General features: G+C 41.1%; 1 protein-coding gene across 3 annotated transcripts in view; it reads right to left on the bottom strand.

Moving 5' to 3' along the window:
- Window positions 1-23,848, bottom strand: part of NCKAP5 (NCK associated protein 5) — an 881,023-nt gene that overhangs the window by 278,511 nt on the left and 578,664 nt on the right. The window lies entirely within an intron of this gene.

Here is a 23,848-nt window from a genome sequence, read left to right as displayed (position 1 = left end):
ATAATTATATTATCAATTATATTACACTTGTCTTTTATACTGATAAATATATTTGTAATTAAAAGAAACATTAATATTACATTCACATGTTAATTAAAATTTTAAAATATTTTCTCCTACATTAATTCATTGGCTACATAAAGGCAAAAGCAAGAATACTAAAAGTTAAGTTGTTAGATTTGGAAACTAGAGACAGTAAGTGAAAGTTGGCCAAGTGCCCACCACTGTCAGAAACAGAGACAATCCTCAAAGACAGGGTTGTTAATACCCAGTCTAGACTAGCTCTTTAGCCCCAAAATCAAAAGGCTAGTTCTGGCATAAAAACAATTACATATACTAGAGAATGTACTCAGGGAAAGAAAAATCTATTATTGTACTGGACCTCTGCTGTTTGTACCTATCCATTCCAGCACTATCAGCATTTCCCCGTGACTTCCTTCGGTGGACCACTCGTCCCACATTCACGGTCCATTCATACAGTTTGAGGCAGTGCCCACCCTATGTCCCAAGGTCATGGTTATGCAATGGCCCATGCTGGACAATCAGTGTAGTCCAACCAATTTCAAGCTTATCCATTGAGAGTCAGCCCTGGGATGTTGGCTGGAATGAGATTCTTTTCACTGGGGTGGCTGAACTGGCAACACAGAAATCTGGTGTTCCTAGGTGACCCTCTTTACTATTTGGAGAGATCCTGCCTGAGAATAAGATAAACCAGGGAGAAGCACAGATAAGAATAAGGTAAGGTGATTCCTGGTCTCATGGCCTGAAACCCGGGTCTAGCAATTCCTGAGACTTGGTAACACTGGATGTTACATTTTCATGAGTCAACAAATTCCATTATCTCCTTTTAAGCCAATTTGAGGTAATTTTCATTACTTGCAATCAAAAGACTCCTGACTAATATTTCTGCTATTTCCCAGCAAAGCGTATACAAACATTTTCTGGTTAAAAAAATAATAATTATTGATGAAAGAAACCATTGTAGTTTTATATCATGTAGTCACAATTGTCTGTGTTCACTCATCACTGTTGTGATCTATGTCATATTCTTTCCTTGGGCAAAAATGTTTTAGCATCTCATAAGATGTTAAATAAAGGGGCAAATATGAAATGAAGCAATTACAACTACTTGTTTTTTTCTCAAATGGGTTTGTTATAGTTCCTAATTAATTTTGGCAGGTCAACAAATAACTTTATGTATGTTCATTCACATTTGACAATCTGAATATCTATGATGTTTAAAAATAAGTTTTGATAAACATATCTTAATTGACAAAGCAGAAAAGGAGGTTTCTCAACTTGCCATCTATATTCAATCTGGATTTGGACTTTTCAATAAACATTAAACATGAAAACATTTTTCTTAGTGGTAATTATACATAATTTAGTTAAGTGATTCTGAAACTTTAGTATGCATCAGAATCACCTGGAAAACTTGTTAAAAAATTCGTTGCTGGCCACTGCTCCCTCCCTGTCCAGGTTTCTGATTCTGTGGGGCTGAGGTTGGGCCTGAGACTCTGCATTTCTGACAAGTTCCCAGGTGATGCCAACACTACTGAGATCTAGCAACCACAGTTCAAGAATCACTTATTTACACTTTTTTTTTTAAGGCTCTGCATTTTGCTATAATTTTTATTTGGTGTAAACTATAATATGTATTTTGTGTCTCTGATTAAAAACACGAGCCCATGTTTTCTGAGATGCAGATATAATGTAGACCTGAAAATCCTGGACACAAAGATAATGATATACTTTAAAGGTGGAGGCAAAATAACAGAGTTAAAGTAATTTGGGCAAAACCTTGATTAAAATAATTCATTATGGAATCCAATCAACCTTGATTTCCAATAGATGACATGACCACTCAGGTATTCCGCTACATCAAGCAAAATTTAGGCTCAAACGTTCCCCTGCTGCATTGATTAGCAAAGTTCACCAGGCCAAAGTAATCAAGTATACCACAAATTCCTAGGTGCCTTTTTATCTCTGCCTAACACAATGCAACTAAGTGGTCTCTGTCTGCCAACTGGGGTAACTCTTAGGAAGAGCAATTAAACAGTTTGCTAAAACCTGGTTAGCCTGCAGGAAGTCATTAAAATGATAGAATAATTCAGGAATCTGATGATCTCCGAGTACAATGTCTTATCATTTTATAATTATTTAATAATATCAATCCACTTCATTCAAGTAAGAGGTTCCGGGACTTTGAAATCAAATAGGGTCTGAACCCACCAGGGTCTGAACTGAGTTTTACAATGTTAAAGCACAACATCTTACTGTCTTCCTCTGGACATACCCAAATGGGTTTTGTGTGTTTGTAAACAATGACATTTCTCCCTATCTTTCCATTCAAGACTTAACCACTAATGAAGTCAGAATCTCTCATATTTTAACAACTAAGATTAGATTATGATAGAAACTTCATTATAAGTCACATGTAAAATATCCTCTTCGATTGTGTATCAATTTGAATATAGTCCATTTTAACATACCTTGTCAAAAGAAGAATATACATTAAATGTAAAAATGTGTCAATGTTAGCTGCAAGGCTAGTAAATCACCAGTTGGCAACAGGGATATTTATTTCTGTGTAGTGAGGAAGTGTGATAACACAGATGCAAAGAGCTGAGAGAAATCTTACAATCTGCTCAAACCCCTCTTTACACACAGGAAGGAAGTAAGCTCAGAAAAGGGTAATATTTTCTCAAAGGAGTTCACTTGGCTGTAAAAGTGATGTTGCTGGTCACAAAGTTTTTCATTTTCCCAGTGGAGAGAGTCATCTTTTCAACACATCTGCAGCAGACTCAGAGCAGGGTGGAGAGCACAGATGTTGCCAAGAACCTCAGGTTCCAGAAAGGCCCTGAGAGCAGGAAGCCATAGATTACAACGGAATCCACCCAACCAGGTAAAACTCAACTGAAGTCAACATGCTGCCCCGTGCTCGAATCAGAAACAACTGTGTAAGAACAAGGCGGGTGAAAAGACCTTATCAATGAGAGTTCAGAGACAGCAGACATGAGTATGCAGCCTCCTGGGGCTAAGTGAAGTGTGATTGCACACCTGGTCTGCTTTAAGAGTTGTGCAGTATGTGTAGAGGGGACAGAGGAATGAGAGTTTGCTCTGCTCTTCACTGCTCAGATGGGAACCTGAGTTGTGTTTGGCCAGATGCCACACTCATAAGGCATATGGAGAAATGAGATCATTCAGGGAGATGGATCAGAATGGTGCAGGGACTTTAACCATGTTATATAACACAAGAGCAGGAAAAACAGTGGTTATCTAGCCCAAAGAAGAAATGTTTTGGGGTGGGGGGATATGGAAGTTGTCCTTGGATGAGACAAGTTGTCAGGGGAAGAAGCATTCAATTCTTCCATGTGGCCTCAGGAGGCAGATCTAGCACTCATGGATAGAACTAGTGGGAAACAGGCATGAGAGAAACACAGAGAAGTAATTCTAAAAATGAGAGACATTCAAAGTGGATGACAGCTAAATACAATTTTATCTAACATTTCTATTGAGTTCTTATTTTGTGCCAGTTTCTGTGCTAAGGACCTCAAAACTGTCATCTCATTTCATCCTTCCAACAACCCCGTGTTAGGTACATTACTATACTCATTTAAATATAGAGCAAGGACAGCTGGGAGAGCTTGAGTAACTTGTCCAAGGCCGCATAGCTGGTTAGTGCAGTAGCCTGGATTAGAACTCAGCTATCTGCTAAGCTTCTCAACCTCACCACATTCTTGCTATGGGCTATTTTGGGAAGTAGGGAGTTTCCTGTCATTAGGGTGTCCAATGAGGGCAAACATGGTGTTGTAAGTACCTTATCATTCTCTTCCAATAGGAAGAACCTACTGTTCTATGCTTTGTCCCAAAAGAGCCACATTTTGAGCATGCAGAGCTATCTTTATATAAATAAAAGAAAATGATTTTAAGGACATTGTGAACATGTCATAGGATTTCCCTTGGCCCAACCCCAGCCAAGAAGTCACTGCTTTCCTGGAACCAAGAGGATAAATGAGGGACTGTGGGCAAAGGGAAGACTTCACCCAGGCAGCAGAGATGGGTTCAGGAGTTAGAGAGGCTCTTTGGATTCCAGAGGCAAAGCCATAGGATAATCACCTATGGATATGGTGGAGAAGGCCTTGTGCTCTGGGTCCCATGACAGAGTAAAGACTTCTGGGGAGCTTTGATTAAAACTGGCCCCGAGCTGGTTGAGCTGGTCAAGACACTCCACTGGGGAAAGGCTGTGCTGCTGGTCCTCAGGGGACAGGAGAAGGGAACTCTTGGATGACATGCTCCTTATACCCAGAAATGGGAATTAGGGTCCTAGTAAAGGAGCTACCTGATATTTCTTCCCATAGTCCCACTTACATCAACAAATACTGGGGGAATCCCACCTGCTAAGGCGAGGGTGGGACAGGGGTGGGGTGGGGAAATGATCATAAGCACAGTCAGGGGTTTCTCCACTCCTTTGCTTAGAAGGGACACAGGACAGATGAACAAGGGAATGTGGCCACAGCAGCGGAAAAGAAATAATCTAATTAGCTGAAAGGAGGATCTCTGTGTCCTTGGGAATCAATGGAAGTCACATGCCATCAGCTGGATGCGTGATAAGACACTAAGAGCCCTCAGCACCCAGAGTCAACATCCTTAATGGGCCACTTCTCTCACAAACTGAGGGAAAACTTACCTCAATCTTACCTAGAGGTAAAAACCCTTAAGATTTTGCTATTCACTCTAAGAAGAAAAAGAAGTGCCTCTTATTGTACCACACCCCATGCTAGATATTTAAAAGATGTTACTTTTTATTTAATCCATTTGCATATGTATTATTGCTTCCATCTTACAGATGTGAGATTGAAACGCAGAAGTACAGATTAACGTCCCCAAAGTTAGTGAGAGGACCAGGAGTTGAACCCAGGGCTGAAGGGTTCAAACTCTTTACTCATTTCTACCATGCTGCCTCAGTATTAGGAAAATTTCAAAACACTGAGGTGATGTCCAGCATCAAAACAGTAAGCTCTCTCTCTACTTCCTCTGGCTCTAACTGGTAAAGGCAAGTCCCATTTTCCTTTGTCAGGAAATTCATATTCATGTGATATTTATCACAAGAGATTTGCATTTTAATATAGGACTCTCAGACAGGGAGGTGGATGTAGCTAAACACAGAGGAAGTAAGTGAAATGGAAGAATTATAGATGATGTCAGAATCAGAGAGGAGGGGAAGGGAGGCTGGACATGTGATCTCCCTTTAGGTTGCCTGGTAATCAATTTCCAAGTTTGCTGCAGCAAAAGCATCAGGAGATGAGGTTCCGTAAGATATTCTTTGAGAAAGAGGTTGTCCTCTGGTAAAGCCAATACGGGTGACCTTCTAAGGCACCCAGAGGAAAAGAGGCAATTGATACTGTATCTAGAGCCATCTTTAGGGTGAAGATCCAGATTCAATTCAGTGGTAATGAGTCATGACAACGTTTTGCTGGTCTTTGGAATTTATAACCCTACAGGTGACAGCGGCCCTCAAAACACCATTCATCTTTCTAATAGTGTTGACTACACTCTCCCTGCCCCCACACCTCCCCAAAACATCTTAATTTCTCTGTTGAAAAGCTGACAAGGAAATGAAAACTTAACAAAAAAAGGGAACTCCACTTCATGAATGTTTTATCATCTTCATAAGTTTACATATGGGTTGGGTGCTGTGGCTCACACCTGTAATCCTAGCACTTTGGGAAGCCGAGGAGGGTGGATCACTTGAGCTCAAAAGTTCAAGGCCAGCCTAGGCAACATGATGAAACCCTGTCTTTACAAAAAAAAAAATACAACAATTCGCCAGGTGTGGAGGCTTGTGCCTGTAGTCTCAGCTACTTGAGAGGCTGAGGTGAGAGGATCACTTGAGCCTGGGAGTTGGAGGTTGCAGTGAGCTGAGATCGCGCCATTGCACTCCAGCCTGAGCAACAGAGCTGGACCCTGTCTCAAAATAAAAAAGTTTGTAGATGAAGCCAAATTATCACAGGATGTATTTTTGAAAAGCGAGAGTTATAAAACATTATATCAAAATGGATGAAATAGGTTGTAGTGTTTCTTACACATACATGTAAAAAATACAGTCTCGGCCGGGGGCGGTGGCTCATGCTTGTAATCCCAGCACTTTGGGAGGCCAAGGCGGGCGGGTCACAAGGTCAGGAGATCAAGACCATCCTGGCTAACATGGTGAAACGCCATCTCTACTGAAAAATACAAAAAAATTAGCTGGGCGTGATGGCGGGCACCTGTAGTCCCAACTACTCAGGAGGCTGAGGCAGGAGAATGGTGCGAACCCGGGAGGCGGAGCTTGCAGTGAGCCAAGATCATGCCACTACACTCCAGCCTGGGTGACAGAGCAAGACTCTGTCTCCAAAAAAAAAAAAAATTCAGTCTCACAAAGACATGTTACTTTTATCTAGAGGATCAGGGTTGTCGCGAATGGTTTCTTTTTTTTTTTTTTTTTTTGAGGAGTCTTGCTCTGTCGCCCGGGCTGGAGTGCAGTGGCTGGATCTCTGCTCACTGCAAGCTCCGCCTCCCAGGTTCACGCCATTCTCCTGCCTCAGCCTCCGGAGTAGCTGGGACTACAGGCGCCCGCCACCTCCCCCGGCTAGTTTTTTGCATTTTTAGTAGAGATGGGGTTTCACCGTGTTAGCCAGGATGGTCTCGATCTCCTGACCTCGTGATCCGCCCGTCTCGGGCTCCCAAAGTGCTGGGATTACAGGCTTGAGCCACCGCGCCCAGCCGCAAATGGTTTCTTATTTGTCATAGCTTAATGTGCATTCAAATACAGGTGGCAATCCTTAAAGAAAATTAAACATGATGTGACTTGTAAATCAAATAGGAGGACTATGAGAATGATAAACTTTCAGGTTGTTAATATGAAAACTTTTGGAAAGTTTTTATCCTGGATACTAAAAAAAATCAAGAAGACATCATAAAGGTCCTTAAATGGCATTGCATAGCATAGCTGATTTAAAAACAAGATATGCTAATGTATGTATTGATAGTAGAATAAATAGAAACTAGCAATAATGCAAAATAAGTGAGTCTATCCTGGGATTTGTCACTTCTTGGTTTATCAGTATTAATAATAAAGTGTAATTTTAAAATACAGTGATTCCTTCAGCAGATAGTACACAATTCCCTGCAGCTGAAGAATGGAACACAGATTAGTTCCATGACAATTATCTTGGCTTATCATCCCTTTAGCAGGGCCCCTCTACTTGTTTCAAACCTTTCTATTTGTATGTGAAATCTACTGCCTGGGAAGTTAAAACAAATGTTACAATTCGACCCAGCAAGCTCTGTCCAATAGGAATTCAAGGTGAAATGTGGCTCACCGTCCCAGCCCTCCAGGAGCCCACCCTAGAGAGGACACTTGCTTTCTTTTAGAGCTTAATTCTTAGATATAGGAAATGAAGAATTCACAAGATTTCACTTTGGGAGATTTTATGATATAGCATTCCTTTGTTGGTTTCATTGTCACCTGCCCCAGGTAACTCATGAAGTCTTATGAGAATTGCCTCTTATTCTTAGAGAAAGATTACTATATACCTTCTGCTATGAAATTAGCCCCAGTGCTGAGACACACAAACTCGCTACCCAAACTCAACTCACCCTGACCTGAGATGAATAGGGGCTTCCAAAGTCTTTCTCTGAACCAACTTGTCAGCATCCTCACAGATGCCTCATGAATGCTCAAGGGGATACAGGGAAGAGAGGGGAACTGTGAAAAGTTTCTGTGGGCAGCCTTAGATAATGATAAACGGTAATGATGACAGTTATTTTTATATCGCCAAAATAGATCCCACTTCATTTACTATTTTCTATCGATGTACCCTTTCTCTGCACTCTTCCTGGTGCAGTGGTACAAGCGGGGCTTCAAGGGAAAAGTAGGCCCCTTTATGAATGGCTGGCTGGGGGAGAAGCTTGGCTATATGTGGATTTGCAGCTCATTGCAACGTGATTCATCTCAGTCGGTTATGTGCAGAGAACAGCTGGCAGCAGGTACCCAAAGAGTTGCAGAGAGAAGTTAAAAGGGACTGTTGCCTGCTGAGAAGGCAGAGGAATTGCTTTAAGGACTCCCTGAAGCACAGCCTGCAGCCAGCGGAGGGGCCTGGGAAGGGAGGCTGAGAAACAGCAGCGGCTGACAGCCCAGCTGACAGGCACTTAGAGAAAACAGAAATCCGCCATTCAGAGCAAAGGTTTGGGGCCCAAATTTGAGTCTAAAAGGTGGAATGCCAAATGGTAACAAGCTCTTGGAGAGCCCCAAAGGAGAGGCTGTATGAAAGAAATAGCACCACCCTCCAAGCCCCTTAATGCAATGTCAGAGATGAAATGCACCAGTACAGAAGGAAATCTTGGCCAATGGGAACAAGGCCTCGTGGAAGCCTCGGCTTCTGAGATGACTACAGAGCCAGGTACAACGTTCCACTCCTTCTCTTGCCTTTCCCCAACACCTCCACTTTGGTAGGTAGGTAGCAGCCCATGGACACAAGTAAATCACGTCTAAAGCCTAAAACACCAAAAGATTAATACGTGGTGTTTGGCTGATTCACTATGACTAATTCGTTCTGTGGAAGGAAAGAAAAATTCAAATAAATTCAAAGAGGCCTGTGCCACAGTGAATTTTTCCTACGGTAACTCAGAAGCAACAAAGATCCAGAGAAATTTTTTAAAAAAGAAACATGGTGAGGAAGAAGGATAAGACCCACCCCTCACCTCCCCCATCCTGTCCCACTCAGGGACGAGAAGAAGTAAAGAAGCTGGTGAACTGGTGAGGCCTGAGGGCCAGTGATGAAGGAAATCCTCCAGAAGCCTAGGAACAAAATGTCATTTAGGTCTCACAGTCTGCAATGAATACATCCTTATTTTCATATTCTAAGGCTTTGACATCTGGGACCTTGCGGACCCTGGAGGGGCAGTCCCTTCAAGGTTAACCAATTCCTAGAGACAGTGAACAATTCACTTGTGAGCAAGTTTTGCAAATGCAAGTCAACCCAGAGCCCACATCACCTCCAATCAGCTCTCTGTCGGAGTCTCACACGAGGGGCCCCTGTGCCCCACAGCCTGCTGAAATCATTCAAATTGCCAACTCTAGACCTGTTGTCCCTGCCTCACTTGCTGTTCCTTCCCACAGACACCACAGTAAGGACCCCTGCCTGCAGTTTCTGCAGTTTCCCCTCTGCCCCTTCCTCTGTCTCCAGACCCTGAGCTTCACCTTGCAGGCCCCTCAGGGCATGGCATGCCTCTCCTTTTGAAACCTGGGAGAATAACAACTATCTTTTCAGTGGCCCTCATCTCCTAAGCTATTGGCTTTGCCATATCTAAATAAAGTCAAAGCTATATTTAAAAACACAACTCCCAAACCATCTGTCAATCACTAAAAAAGGTCCACTCTGATACCTCATTGAAAACTGTCATTTTGTAACAGGTGAAAATGGAATAAAGAAATTAATGTTTAGGGTGGGCTGGGCGCAGTCGCTCATGCCTGTAATCCCAGCACTTTGGGAGGCCGAGGCAGGCAGATCACTTGAGGTTAGGAGTTCGAGACCAGCCTGGCTAACACAGTGAAACCCCGTCTCTACCAAAAATACAAAAATTAGTCAGGCATAGTGGTGGGTACCTGTAATCCCATTACTCGGGAGGCTGAGGCAGGAGAATCACTGGAAACTGAGAGGGGGAGGTTGCAGTGAGCCGAGATCGTGCCACTGCATTCCAGCCTGGGCAACAGGGTGAAACGCCATTTCAAAAACATAAAAAAGAAAAAGAACTTACTTTAATCTGCTCACCACACCTTTACTCCTAGATTGTATCTTACTAAAAATATTTTTGAAAAATGTCTCTGTTTTAATGTGAACTGAACTAGTTTAAGATCAACATAAGAGGATCACATAAATGTGTTTTTATACTTTTCTCCAAGAATATATTATCAGTGAATTTATCGAATTTACATCTGGATGGCATCAAGAGGTTTCAATGTTATATAATTGTTATAATATTATTATTCTTCAATACATGATTATTAAATCTATTGTAATAATTACATGGTGATGAGCATGGCTTAGATTCTGTACGATGATCCATGAAGCTCTTATACCTTTGCAAGGAGGCCCCTGGGATCAGTTTTCAGACGCTGAGGATGGGGTAAAGTCATAAATGGGGTGTGCAATCAAGAATTTACATTCATCTCAGGAAATACCCAGACACCGCTTTTTGGGGAAAAAGGAAAAAGGCTGTTTGTTTTCTTATTTGTCTTTCATAAAACTAGACTGCAGGGAGATTTTTTGGTGATCTGGATTTCTGAGGACCCATTTGATCATATGAACTTAGAAACACCTGCACATCATATGCTATTTGCCTGCAGTTGCTTCTCATTTTAAGCTAAAATTACCCACAGAGTTACCTCCCCCAAGTTACTACACCGTATGGGAGGCAGTCTCCTCCAAATGAATTCCGGATCATCTTAGCATTTTATGAGATTACCAAAACCAATTTGACTTGGACCCAGGAACCTAAGAAGCAAACAAAAACAAAAACAAAACAGAAACAGAAAAAAAAAAAAAATAGAAACGACGTCACAAGAAAAGGTGCTTTTCCTGTTTGTAAGAAAGGTCTTGTGGATATGACTACAAATGAGACGAAGGTAAGGGGAAAAAGACTCTATCTTGGGAAAAATGATGCAAAATTTCCCAACTGCTCATGGTCCCCCCCTCTGTTCTTAAAAATATTTCTTCTTTACTTTGCTGGGTTGAGATGCTGTCCTTTCAAAACAAACCACGAACACGTGTTACGAGCTGTCTCTTCTTTAGAAACACAGTGGAACCTGCTTTCTAGAGGAGCCCCCGTCCACCGTGACAGCTGAGCAGCAGCACTTACTGACTCTGAAAGGGAGGCTGAGCCTGCCCCGGGTGTGCTGTAACTAAGGCGTCCCAATTCCAAAGGCAAAAATGCTATTAAGCAGCCAAGGATGTTTAAATCTAGAAAGTTCAATTCACAAATTAAAACAAAGATGTATTTTAGAGACTTCCGAAACAGGAGTAATTACCAAAACTAAGACTGTAGAGACTCTTACACCATGACAGCCGGTGTTTATAATCTCTCCTCCCACATCCACATCTTAAATCTCTGGTCCTTTATAGGACTTGGGTCACACTGCTTTGGTTATAAAGTAAAACTGTATATTTCCCACTCCCTAAGCAGTGAGGCTCTAGGGTTGGAGCTCATGTGAGTGCTAACGAATTAGATCACCCTCAAAAGGTTGCTATCAGAAATCAGACTACCTGGATATTTTACAGCATTTCATAGTTTCAGGGTGACCGTGTTACTGACTCAGCATGTCAACCCAATACCTATATAACAAAGGCATTTTTCTGGACCCCATTCTAGAGCCACAATTTTTTCCCCCAAGGCTATGTAACATTTTCTCCTGGCAAACTATTAGAGTTAATAGAATGCTGTGGTTCTGTTCTGGGGACGGCTTATCAATCATGCTGCTTTTTGAATCACAGCTTGTGTAATTTTTATTCATGACACTTTGGTAAGTTACTTAGAAACATCGCATCTAAAACAACCCAGGGACTCACTAAACAAAAAAACAAACAAACAAGATCTGGGGTTTTGATTTCCAATTCTACTCGTGATATACTAGGCTTTAACTTACTTTGTAGAGTAAGGATTAAAATGCTTAATTGGCTGTCACTAAGCAAACTGAGTCCTTTTGATGAATCAAGCCAGCCAGCTTTCAGTCTCTGACATCAACATTTATGCTCTGTGGAAAAAAAACAAGGCCACGGCTACATAACATTAAACCAACACACAATTAACAACACTTGGTTTTAATTATCTCTGGGCACATTTCCTGTTGCCCCTGTAGTTCATTTTTCTTCTTTGATAGCTCTTAGAATATTTATGGAGATTAGTCCTTGATGCATTGGCCTTCTCTGAGATCTGGAGTTTACTTACAAGCTCCCACACAAATCTAAGCCAGGCAAAGTAACATATTTATGCAGATTAATTCTTGACATATTGGCTTTTTCTATCATCTGAGGTGTTTCTAACAAGCTTCTACCTAAACCTGGCCCTGGCAATGCAGGGCAGTCACAGACCCCCTCACACCTTGGCTTACCTCACACTGAGAATGTTTTTTCTTTCCCTCAGCAGTTGGTCATAACTGATAAAAGGTTATGTCTTGATTGAACAAGCTTCCAGGAGTTGGAAGGCCAAAAGGGTTGCTGTAAAACAGCAATGGAGATGCTAACAAAACCCAAGGTAAGAGGAATCCTCGGCTGCCTATTACTAAGAAACCTAAATTGCAGACAAGTATAGCTTCCTCACATCAATAGTGAGAGACAGGCCAAAAGAAAACGAGCACTGATCAAAGGCTTTTGATGATGGCAGAACTTCAATGTATGGAATGCACGTACTTTTCTACTGAGTTTCTTCTGAAGTCACTGGGGGCATTCACTTTAAAGTCATAAATATTCTCTCCATAGCTCAGGATGGTTTGCAGCATCACTTGGCGTGTTTGTTTGGGCATGTGATTTGAGGCTCTATAGATGGGCTGAAGCACCACGAGGAGCTTCAGTGTGGAAAGTGAATGGGGCTATTAGTGAAGAACACCTTTAAACTGACTAGAGGCTTGCCGACGCAACTGCAAGAGTTTTAAACATAAATGTTGTTAGCTCTTAATATTGATGTGTTGGATAGATAGGTAGTTCCATGCACTACCTATCCATCCAAAGAGTGTGAACAAGCTAAGTAACCAATGGTGAGGATTAAATACATGGCACTTGCACACATAAACAGGCTGAGCCATTCGGCCTTATCTCTGGCCATAGGTGCCCCAGTCCCAGACAGGTCCACGTTCTGAGGGCTCCTTGAGGCTGTTTCAGGCTTTTCTGCTTTTGTCTGGGCAATTCCCTCGCTCTTTATTTTACTATCTTTGCCTGGAGAACTGGCATAAAGCCTCAAAGAATCACAGTTCAAATGCCACTTCTTTATCTCTTTGCTTTCTCCAAAACTAATTGTTAGATACTTCTGTCTTGGTGCTCCACTAAGCCTTGTACATACCTTACATTTTTCTAAAATTTTAATGTGCTTTATCTTTATTGCCTTAATTAATTAGTATATTTTCAATTACTATATTTTTGTCTTCCTTCCAACAATGACAGAAAAGATGCTCTGTATCTCTTTGTAACTCTAGCATCCAGCAGGAGGCCAGGCCTAGAAATGCCAAAGGAGGGAGAGGAAGGTATGGGAGAGAGAAGATAGACAGGCAGACAGAGAGAGAGAGAAGAGAAAAAGAGACAATATGGCACAGAAGGGAAAAAAGACAGTATCTAAGCAGAAACATTATTTCTGGGTGGTATTAAAGTAATTCTGACATTTAAATAACTAAAACACAAGAATTTTGCCAAATCTTTGATGGAACTGATGGAACTGCTGGTTGAAATGCTCTACCCTCCAGAGGCCAAGAGGTGGGCCTACAAGTGAAACCAAGCCAGTGAGATCCCTCTCTCTGGAGTGTAGGAGCTTTGATGGGATGACTAGGAAAGAGACATGGCTTTTGCACAGTGCTGCTGATTCGGTGCCATCACACAGAAAAGGCCTGCCTGAGAGAGGAACTAGCTCAAATTAAAGCAGAGCTGAGAGATGGAGAAAGCTTTCTGACATTGTCTGAACCCTTGCATTCATCATGCCTTGTTACAGCTGATTGTCCAGTTATATAACCATCCTTCCTTTTGGTTAAGTCAGTCTGAGTAGTGTCTCTATGACTTGCAACTGAAAGAGTAATCACAAATAGAGAAACCTTGAAAGAAGAGTAAGATTTCCCACATTATAAAGTTTTCCCAAGACTTTAGATCTTTGAAATTGTTTCAGCAGCCCATGGACCCTCTCAATATTGCATCCTATACTGAGTGACAATGGTGGCCCCTTGGAGTGTGTGGGTTGGGTACCTTTTGCCTAACTGTGCTGCCTCCATCAGCTTCATTTTTGAGATTCTTGATTTTGGTTCTTAAATAAGAAATCTAACTGTCAATGGGCATGACTGCTTTAAAAGAGAATGGTATGCTTTAAATATTCTATCACAATATATATGCATAAAGACTTAGGTACCAGGATGCTCACAAGAACATTGTAATAGTGAAAGACTGTGAACAAGCTAAGTAGCCAACAGTGAGGATTAAATAAATGGCACTCAGTATCCATTGGATAAATTTCTACATAGCCATTGCATCATATTTTTGAAAAGTATTGAATAATGTAGAGAAACAGTTTTGATATACTGTAAGCAACAGCAGGCTACTTAACTGTACACAGTGATATTTCATGATATCCTAATTTGATTAGGTACAACAATAACAAAAAGACTAGAAATATACATGCTGAAATGCCAATTGCAACCATTTCTGATTAGTGTAATTACAATTATTTTCTTATGATTTTTCCAATTTTCTGTAATGTGACTATTTACTACTTTTATAATCAGAAAATTGCTAGTACAAAGTTACATAATGACATAAAATGGAATTTTTTAAAAAACTTGAAGCCCCTTTACCAAAGAGTAGTTTTTGTCTCCAATCTTAGCTTAGTGATGTTGCTAGGTGACCCACAGGTGGATGTAAAACAATCAAGAGAAAGATAAATGCCAGATACTTTAAGACAGGGTTGTCTGGTATTACCTGTCAGCAAACTGTCATAGAATCTAAAGATTAGAAGGAAACAATTATGAATTTCTATTCAGAATACCACTGGCATGCTGCCTTATAACTTTTTAATTTCTTTTACATTGTCTTAAGATAGGAGAGGATAAAAGTAAGAAGAACAAGGTAAGAACTTAAAGCCAATTAGAAAGGGAAAGAAAATAGCCTGTTCCTCTCACTAGCAAGGAGACAAAGTCAAACTTGGACATATCCGTGGTCATGTCAGGGGAGGCCTCAAAGGTGACATGAAGCCACTGGAGGGCACTTTGGATGATGACCTTTCCCCAGGCTTTCAGGCTTATGGCACTGGGCACATGTGGGAAGGGCCTCTGGATCTAAGTCTGAAGAGCCAGGGAAAGTAAGAGGAGGCGGGGCACAGAAAGGTTAGATTACAAGTTGGTTAAGATCAGCTTCATCCATGTCTCTGAAAGGACATGAACTCATTCCTTTTTATGGCTGCATAGTATTCCATGGTGTATATGTGCCACAGTTTATCTATCCAGTTTATCGTTGATGGGCATTTGGGCTGGTTCCAACTCTTTGCTGTTGTGAATAGTGCTGCAGTAAACATACATGTGCATGTGTCTTTATAGTAGAATGACTTATAATCCTTTGGGTATATACCCAGTAATGGGATTGCTGGGTCATACAGTATTTCTGCTTCTAGATCCTTGAGGAATCACCACACTGTCTTCCACAATGGTTGAACTAATATGCACTCCCACCAACAGTGTAAAGGCATTCCTGTTTCTCACATCCTTGCCAGTATCTGTTGTTTCCTGACTTTTTAATGATCGCCATTCTAACTGGCTTGAGATGATATCTCATTGTGGTTTTGATATGCATTTCTCTGATGACCAGTGATGATGAGCTTTTTTTTCAAAAATTTTTTTTTTTTTTTGAGACGGAGTCTCCCTCTGTCGCCCAGGCTGGAGTGCAGTGGCCGGATCTCAGCTCACTGCAAGCTCTGCCTCCTGGGTTTACTGGGACTACAGACACCCACCACCCCGCCCGGCTAGTTTTTTGTATTTCTTAGTAGAGACGGGGTTTCACCGTGTTAGCCAGGGTGGTCTTGATCTCCTGACCTCATGATCCGCCCGTCTTGGCCTCCCAAAGTGCTGGCATTACAGGCTTGAGCCACCGCGCCCGGCCTTTTTCAAATGTTTTTTGGCCACATAAGATCAATGAAAGCAGAGAGTAAAATTGTGGTTACAGAGACTATGAGGGTGCAAGAATGCAGAGAGTGTGGTCAAAGGGTACAAAATCTGTTGATAATAGAGTATTATACATTTCAAAATTGCTAAGAGTCCATTTCAAACCTTCTCACCACAAAAAATGTTAAGTATGAGGTGATGGATATGTTAACTAGCTTGATGTAATTATTACATGTTGTATTATGAATTGTAACATCACTTTGCATGCCATAAATGTATCTAACTATAAATTATGAATTTATAATTTTTAAAAAGACCAGTGAAAGCTTGTTGGGTTTAGTAAAGAACTGGACCTAAGTTGTTTTGATAGCTTTAAATATCACTCTAAAAGCAGTTTCTGTGGTTCTCAATCCTGGTTGTGCACCTGAATAATCCATAGAGGTGTGGAAAAATACAGATGGTCAGTTTCCACTGTAGACTTAAAGAGCTGGGATTTCCTGGGTTACATTCTAGACATCCGAGTTTTTAAAAAACTCTATTTCTTCTCTGGTTTCATCCCCCTAGCCTGCTTGCACATCTCATTCTTGCATTCCTACTTCTCTCTCCTGCATCATCAATTTCATCCTCTCCACTAGACCATGGCCATTGGTACACTAACATGCCATACCATCAGCTTTTGAAGAGTTTCTCTTGTACCCTGTCTCTCCTCAGTTTTGACCCTCTCCATGTCTGACCCACTTCAGACCTGTCTATACATGTCTCCACATGTTTTCCTCCCCACCCACTCCCATCAGAAACTGTTGTTACGCAAGTCATAGCTGACCATGCCTTGCCAGAGCCGAGGAAGGATTCTGTGCTCCATCTTGCTTGTGCTGTTAGCAGCACTCGGCAAGGATACCCTTGGAGCACTTTCTTCTTTAGGCTCCTACAACACTTCACCTTCCATCTTCCTCCTACCACATCAGATACTCTCCTCAGGCTCAGGTGCTGGCTCCTTTTCCTCAGCCAGACCTCAAAAAATGGGGAACCTCTGAACTCTATCCTCTGCCCTCTTCTTGTCCATTTACAGTTACTTCTGATGGGACTTTAGTTAGTCCCATGAGGCTGAGTGTCATCTGTATGCTGATGACTCTCAAATCCATATCTCTAGCCCTGACCTAAACTTTGTATTTCCACCTGCCTATAGAACATCACCACTTGAATGCTTAATAGGCATCTCAACTTAACATGGGCAAAAACCAACAGACAATTGCATGCTAATTTTGCTAAGTCACCTTTCCTCCAAGGCTTGCCTCTTTCAGGAATTTGGTACAACCTCACACTCAGTTGCTAAAACCAAAAAACTAGAGGTTATCCTTGACTTCTCACTTTTCCTTATATTCCACATCCAATTGATCTGTATTTCCTAATCTTACTTCTGAAATATATTCTTTGACCATTTCTTACTAGTATAGTATAGTGGAGCCATAAATTGGGAGTTCAAATTCTGACTCTCTCACTGGCTACATGATCTTGGGCAAAATATCCAACTTTTTTGGGGGGCTCAGTTTCCTCATCTGTAAAATGGGGATAATAGTGATAACTACTGTTGGGAGTCAGGAAACAGTATCCCCAAATGAAAGCCTCAGAAGCGAAAGTTTTTCTCTGACTTCTTGTCCTCCTGTCTCCCAGCACCATTCTCCCCCAGCCTAGCCATAGAAACTAGAATCCCTCTTCTCCCAGGCAGGCCAAAGAAACCATAAAACTAGTCATTACACCTAAAAAAAAAAAAAAAATTACTCTAATTTTCCTTCTGCTTTTCTATGTAAAATCTGGCCATAAGGAAATTATGTGATCTGCCTTGTTTGCTAAAGATCATAAGACCCCCTATTCTAGAGGAGGTTTGGCCCCACACTCAGAAGGAAAGAATGCTGCAAGCAGAGGCCAAGAAGAACCTAGACAGGCAGGCCTCACAGGGTTTCCCCACTCAGTCTATTACCATTACATCACTCTCTTCTTTTGTACAGTCATCTTTCTACATGGCTCTCTATACTCTGTGGAACATAAGCATAAAAATGGACAATTTCTCCTGCATCTTTGAGTCACCATTCTGAAGGCTCCTATGTATACACATTGAAAATAAATGTGTATGCCTTTTCTCCTATCAATCAGTTGGCCTCATGTCAGTGATTTTCTGTGAACCTTTAGGGAGCCAAGAGCTCCCGCTGGTCCCTATACTACCCTATCCCACAGGGTTATGACGATGGAAATAGCATATATAAACATAAATGGTCATCAGAACAGTGTTTGGGACATAGTAAGCCCTATAGGAAGGCTTGCCAACATGTTTATTATTCCCATTACCTCCAGTCCAATGAAATTCATATGGTATGATTATCATTCCCTATTAGTCCTAGGCACCTACCCTAGACCAGTCTACTAATATTGTTTGTCTGAATCTAAAAACAACAAAACAAATATCTTCTACCTGGTCTCCCTGCCCCTCCTATGTCCCACTATTAGCCCACAAAGCAGAAGAATTTGTCTTCATAAATGAGAAGTCACATCACTGCTCCTTCCCAGTTTAAAATTCTCTAAATGGCTTCCTTTTACATTTAGATCACTTTCAGAGTCTTAATTGTGACCATGGCCTATATGGCTTAAGCAGGTCTGGCCCTTGTCTACCTCTCTGAACTCATCTTCTTCCGTTTTTTAAATTTTGTACCTTGTGTCCCGGGACACACTTCTTATTTCTGTTCCTTGCACTTGCCAAGCTTTCCAGCACTTCAGGTGGCCGTTCACCTTTGCAGCTGCCTCCTCTTGGAATGTTCTGCCTCGATCTTCACACAGCTGTCTTCTTTTTATTATTTATATTACACCCAAATGGCTGATGTCAGAGCTCTTCTTAAGTAAATACCTCTCCTACCCCTAGTTCGCACTTTCTCTACTACTACCTCAACCAACTTTTCTTACAGGCATATAGTTGCCTATTTGTTTACTTATTTATTATTTGATAAGTATATGCTTCCTGTGTCTGCCCACTGGGGGACCAAGAAAACTGATCTAATCTCTGTGCAAAGAACAGTGTTTGGTACATAGAAGATATTTAATATATATCTATCGACTATGAGTTCTACATGTAATTGTGATGCACAGCCAGGTTTGTCTATTTTAAACTACCTAATTTTAAATAGGAATTACTGATTAACAAAATGCTTATGCACAACACTTTAATTGTCATCCTTTCATGGAAAGGTATAATTGAGTAGAAAAACCTGTTATTCGCCTTAACACATTTAATTGTCATATTTTTCTGCACAAAATAAATCATTCCTATAAGTGGCCAAGTTCTTTCAACCTTGAGGCTATCTAGCTAAGTCATCAGCACATGCTTTTAGGCTTAGGACTCTCAGGGGGTGGCGGGCCTGTTCTCCCCATGGTTAGAAGCTGAGAATCAGAGATGCAGTGGGAGTTGGGAGTGAGTCAAGGGAACGTCCAGCTTCACTTTTAGTCAGGTGTGCAGTTGGTCCCTGAGTGGAGAGAAGGGCCCCGTGGGAGTGTCAGGAGCAGGGACTGCAGACAAACAAATCATGTCTTTCAAGGAACATGCCACGAGCAAATCTGGGACCCGAATGGGGCAAATGCCCAGGAGTAGAGAACAGGGAAGACTCCTTAAATCAGTGGTCTCTGGTGGCATGGGAGAAAGGAGTGATCCTTTCACAGAAGGGACCTGAGACATGGCAGTGCTGTTGAGAATGGTGAGCTTTGTTCTAAGTCAAGTAAGCAGTCTCTGAAACAGCAGCCTTGAAAACCCGAAGTTTTAAAAAACAGAAAATGCTACACTCACGCACTAAGAAGTTACATAAAATGTGCAAGTGGCATCCACATTGCCCATGTGTGCCCTATGACACCAATATACACCAAATGATTTCTCCTCCAGGCACCAGGACCCTAAACACAAATTAGAATTTAAGCCCAGAGGAAGCCGTGGCTGGGTAGTGAGGGTAAACGGTCTACTCTTCACCATGAAGAGCTGGCAACAGCTGAAACCAATGCATTCAGTACAGAAAATAAGGCTGACGAGAGAGAGAGTATGTATAATTATAATTTGTATAATTTTGACTGTTGGCACTGGAGGCGTTTTTGGAAAGGTAAAGGTCTTAATTAGCACAATATTTTGTGGAGCATGGGGATGGTATGGAATGAGCCCATGACGTGGCATGCAGAGATCTAGACAGCTCCGCAAATTAAAAGACAGATAGAACCTGGCTGTGGGAGAAGGTGGCTGAGGGAGAGGAGAGTAAGTGGGACAGAGCTGGCCATGTTCTAAGGCAGGATCTGGAAACTGAGGAGAAAGGCCACTGAGAAATACCTTGCAACCAAAGGACTGAGAGGAAACAGAACTATCAAAAGACAGAGTTGAAGGCCCTGAGCCTCCAGAATGTTCTGCCATAACCCCATATCCTTCCTAGGGTTGGATTTGGGAAAAATCAAGGAAAGGGGGCGCTGTTTCATAGGAGGTTGGTGCATGGAGAAGAAAGAGGAATTGATTGATGAAGGTGAGTAGGAACTTGCCCCAGATATGGTAACAAGAGGGAATAATCCGGGGGTTGTGGCTGTGGGGTGTTTTGCTTAGACAATATTAACTCAATTTTCTCAGTCAAGGGCTCCTCAAGTTGTTTTTGAATATCATTGTCACAGTAATAAAGAACGTAATATAGAAGTCATATCTGTATTTCATTTTCTACACCTTCTTGGAACCTGTTGGGGGAGGAGGAATTAAAGAAGACTGCTTTCCACCAGCCTGAAAATCATTGCTTTCTGTGATCTACAACACCAGGGGCCAAGAGATTAGGGTATACAAACATGGTCATTTCTAAAATACACTGATGGGGTGTTGGTGGTATATTGGTGAGCCTAGCTGCCTTCCAAAAATACACTGATGGAAAATAGTATCTATTTTTTTTTTTTTGAATCTTGTATATCAAATTTTGCCAAAGTAATTTTTGACACATTATAATTAATTCCCTTGCAATCTTCCAAGGGAGCATTTCGTTAAAGCATAAAAATCCACACGGGGTCTGTGACTAGCTCTGACTGCAGTCTGTCAAAATCAGTTCTCTATTTTCCCACAACAATGTTTAACTCATGCAAAGATCCTAGACACTGAGAATATGGAGAAAATATTTTAAAATAAAAAAAAAGTAGCATATAAAATTCATATGAAAATTGAATTACATGTATGACAAAAAGACATCTATATATTATATAAAAAGATATATTTATATATATTTACAAACATATATTTGTATTTCTTATTTTACATATTTTGTTATAAAATGAAATAATCTTGTTCAAGTAGAAGATAGTAAGATGTGAAGGCAAGGAGAAAGTTCATTTAATATTGAACAATGAATTTTAGGAAACAAGCAGAGACACTATGACTATAGGAAATTTAAAAAATAAAATAGCTTTACGAAAGAAAATAGTGGGGCTTAATGGCATTTACAGATATTATCTATTGCATTCAACTAATGCTGGAATCAAGAGTTGTTGCCTGAAGTGTAAAGAACTCTATGTAATGAAAAAAGATACTGCTTCTCTTTTACTCACTATAGTTTAAGAAACATTTGTTGCCAAATACATTTGTTTTTTATTATACTTTATGTTCTAGGGTACATGTGCACAACATGCAGGTTTGTTACATATGTATACATGTGCCATGTTGGTGTACTGCACCCATTAACTTGTAATTTACATTAGGTATATCTCCTAATGCTATCCCTCCCTCCTCCCCCCACCCCACAACAGGCCCTGGTGTGTGATGTTCCCCTTCCTGTGTTCAAGTGTTCTCATTGTTCAATTCCCACTTATGAGTGAGAACATGTGGTGTTTGGTTTCCAGTTCTTGCAGTAGTTTGCTGAGAATGATGGTTTCCAGCAGCATCCATGTCCCTACAAAGGACACGAACTCATCCTTTTTTATGGCTGCATAGTATTCCATGGTGTGTATGTGCCACATTTTCTTAACCCAGTCTGTCACTGATGGACATTTGGGTTGGTTCCAAGTCTTTGCTATTGTGAATAGTGCTGCAATAAACATACGTGTGCATGTATCTTTATAGCGGCATGATTTATAATCCTTTGGGTATATACCCAGTAATGGGATGGCTGGGTCAAATGGTATTTCTAGTTCTAGATCCTTGAGGAATTGCCACACTGTCTTCCACAATGGTTGAACTAGTTTACAATCCCACCAACAGTGTAAAAGTGTTCCTACTTCTCCACATCCTCTCCAGCACCTGTTGTTTCCTGACTTTTTAATGATCACCATTCTAACTGGTGTGGAAATACGTTTTTTAAAGACCTCTTAGCTTAATGAAGTAAAACGTCCTTTTCATTTTTGTCTCTAACAATGTCATGAACTAAGATTCATTTTCTCTGTAGTCATAAACAAAAACTAACGATTTAAGTACACGGTTCTCTGGGAGTAAGAAATGGTAATATCGACTCTTCCCTATTGTGAGTCTATTTAATTCAACCTCAAGACAAAGCTGTGAGTTTCTTACAACTGAAATAGGAACCTCAGTTTCCCTTGAGAAGGCTTTCCTATCTTTTATAGTGACTATCTTCAAAAATTGATGAAAGAATGAGAACCCTTGAGGAGACAAGGCTGATTCCTAGCTCTTTGCCCAGAGGGAGTTACTAGTGATTACTTTAGTTGATATTTCTTCTGCTCTGTGCTTGAAGCTACTGGCTTACCTGTCTGCCTTTGGTCACACCTGTGTGGAGTAGCCAAACTCTTTCATTCACAGTCCTTATATTATTAATCATTGTGCCCAGATAAGTAGGAACAAAATTAAGGAAAAGGAGTTGGTTTGGTGTGGATGAATAAAAGAGACTATGCACCAGGCATCATTTAAAAAATAATTACTCATGTAATCCTCATTACTTCCCTGTAAAGCTAGTTACTATTACTGTCCCCATGCTTTCGGCTGAGGGAACAGAGGCATGGGGAGCCTAAGTAACTTTGATGGTTTCAAAACTAGAAAGTAGTTGAACAGGGATTCAAACCAAATCCCAAGAACTGGGCTTCAAAGTGTGTCATCTCACCATTCTGCTTCATTATCACCAAGGAAATTAGTGTAAAATGGATATGCTCATTATAAACAACGTGGTAGATCTGAGGTAGCACTGCAGAAACCAAGCATAGAAAACAAGACCCCTCTAGGTCTTCTTTTCTTTTCTTTTTTTTGGAGTGTGTCACCCAGGCTAGAGTACAGTGGCACACAATCTCTGCTCACTGCAAGCTCCGCCTCCCAGGTGCACGCCATTCTCTTGCCTCAGCCTCTGTACTAGCTGGAACTACAGGCACCCACCACCACGCCCAGCTAATTATTTGTATTTTTAGTAGAGATGGGGTTTCACCGTGTTAGCCAGGATAGTCTCGATCTCCTGACCTCATGATCCGCCTGCCTCGGCCTCTCAAAGTGCTGGGATTACAAACGTGAGCCACCGTGCCCAGCCTCCAGGTCTTATTCCTTTATGCTAGTAGAGTTTTCAGGATTCTGTAGACTCTATGGTAGAACTGTGTTTTTAGATGTTGGGTGAAGGCCCTTTATAAGCTTATCGAAAGGAGGTAAATGAACTCATAGAAAAAAAAAAATCTTTGCTGAATCTTTAAGCATGCGACATTTCAATCAAGAACTAGTAACTGGAATGGTCTTTCACGACTGCTGTAAAATTCATGAATTAACACTTGAAATAATGTCAAATGCCACTAAGTAACAGACTAGTGTTATCATATACTGATCTGGAGGTATCTGGAGAATGTCAGTGCTCCAAAAATCTCCTTAAGTCTCCTTAGCCAGTTTCAGTTCCACTGTTGGATGCTTTACACGTTTAATTCCTGAGTATTTTTTTAAATATATGACTATATTGCTTAAAATCTCTCTGTGTGTGTCCAATCATCTTTACATATTATTAA

This window comes from Trachypithecus francoisi, unplaced genomic scaffold (assembly GCF_009764315.1).
Source record: "Trachypithecus francoisi isolate TF-2019V2 unplaced genomic scaffold, Tfra_2.0 Lachesis_group13, whole genome shotgun sequence".
Lineage (NCBI taxonomy): Eukaryota > Metazoa > Chordata > Mammalia > Primates > Cercopithecidae > Trachypithecus > Trachypithecus francoisi.
Note: the sequence above shows the minus strand (reverse complement) of the source record. Positions and strands in the feature narration are given on the sequence as shown.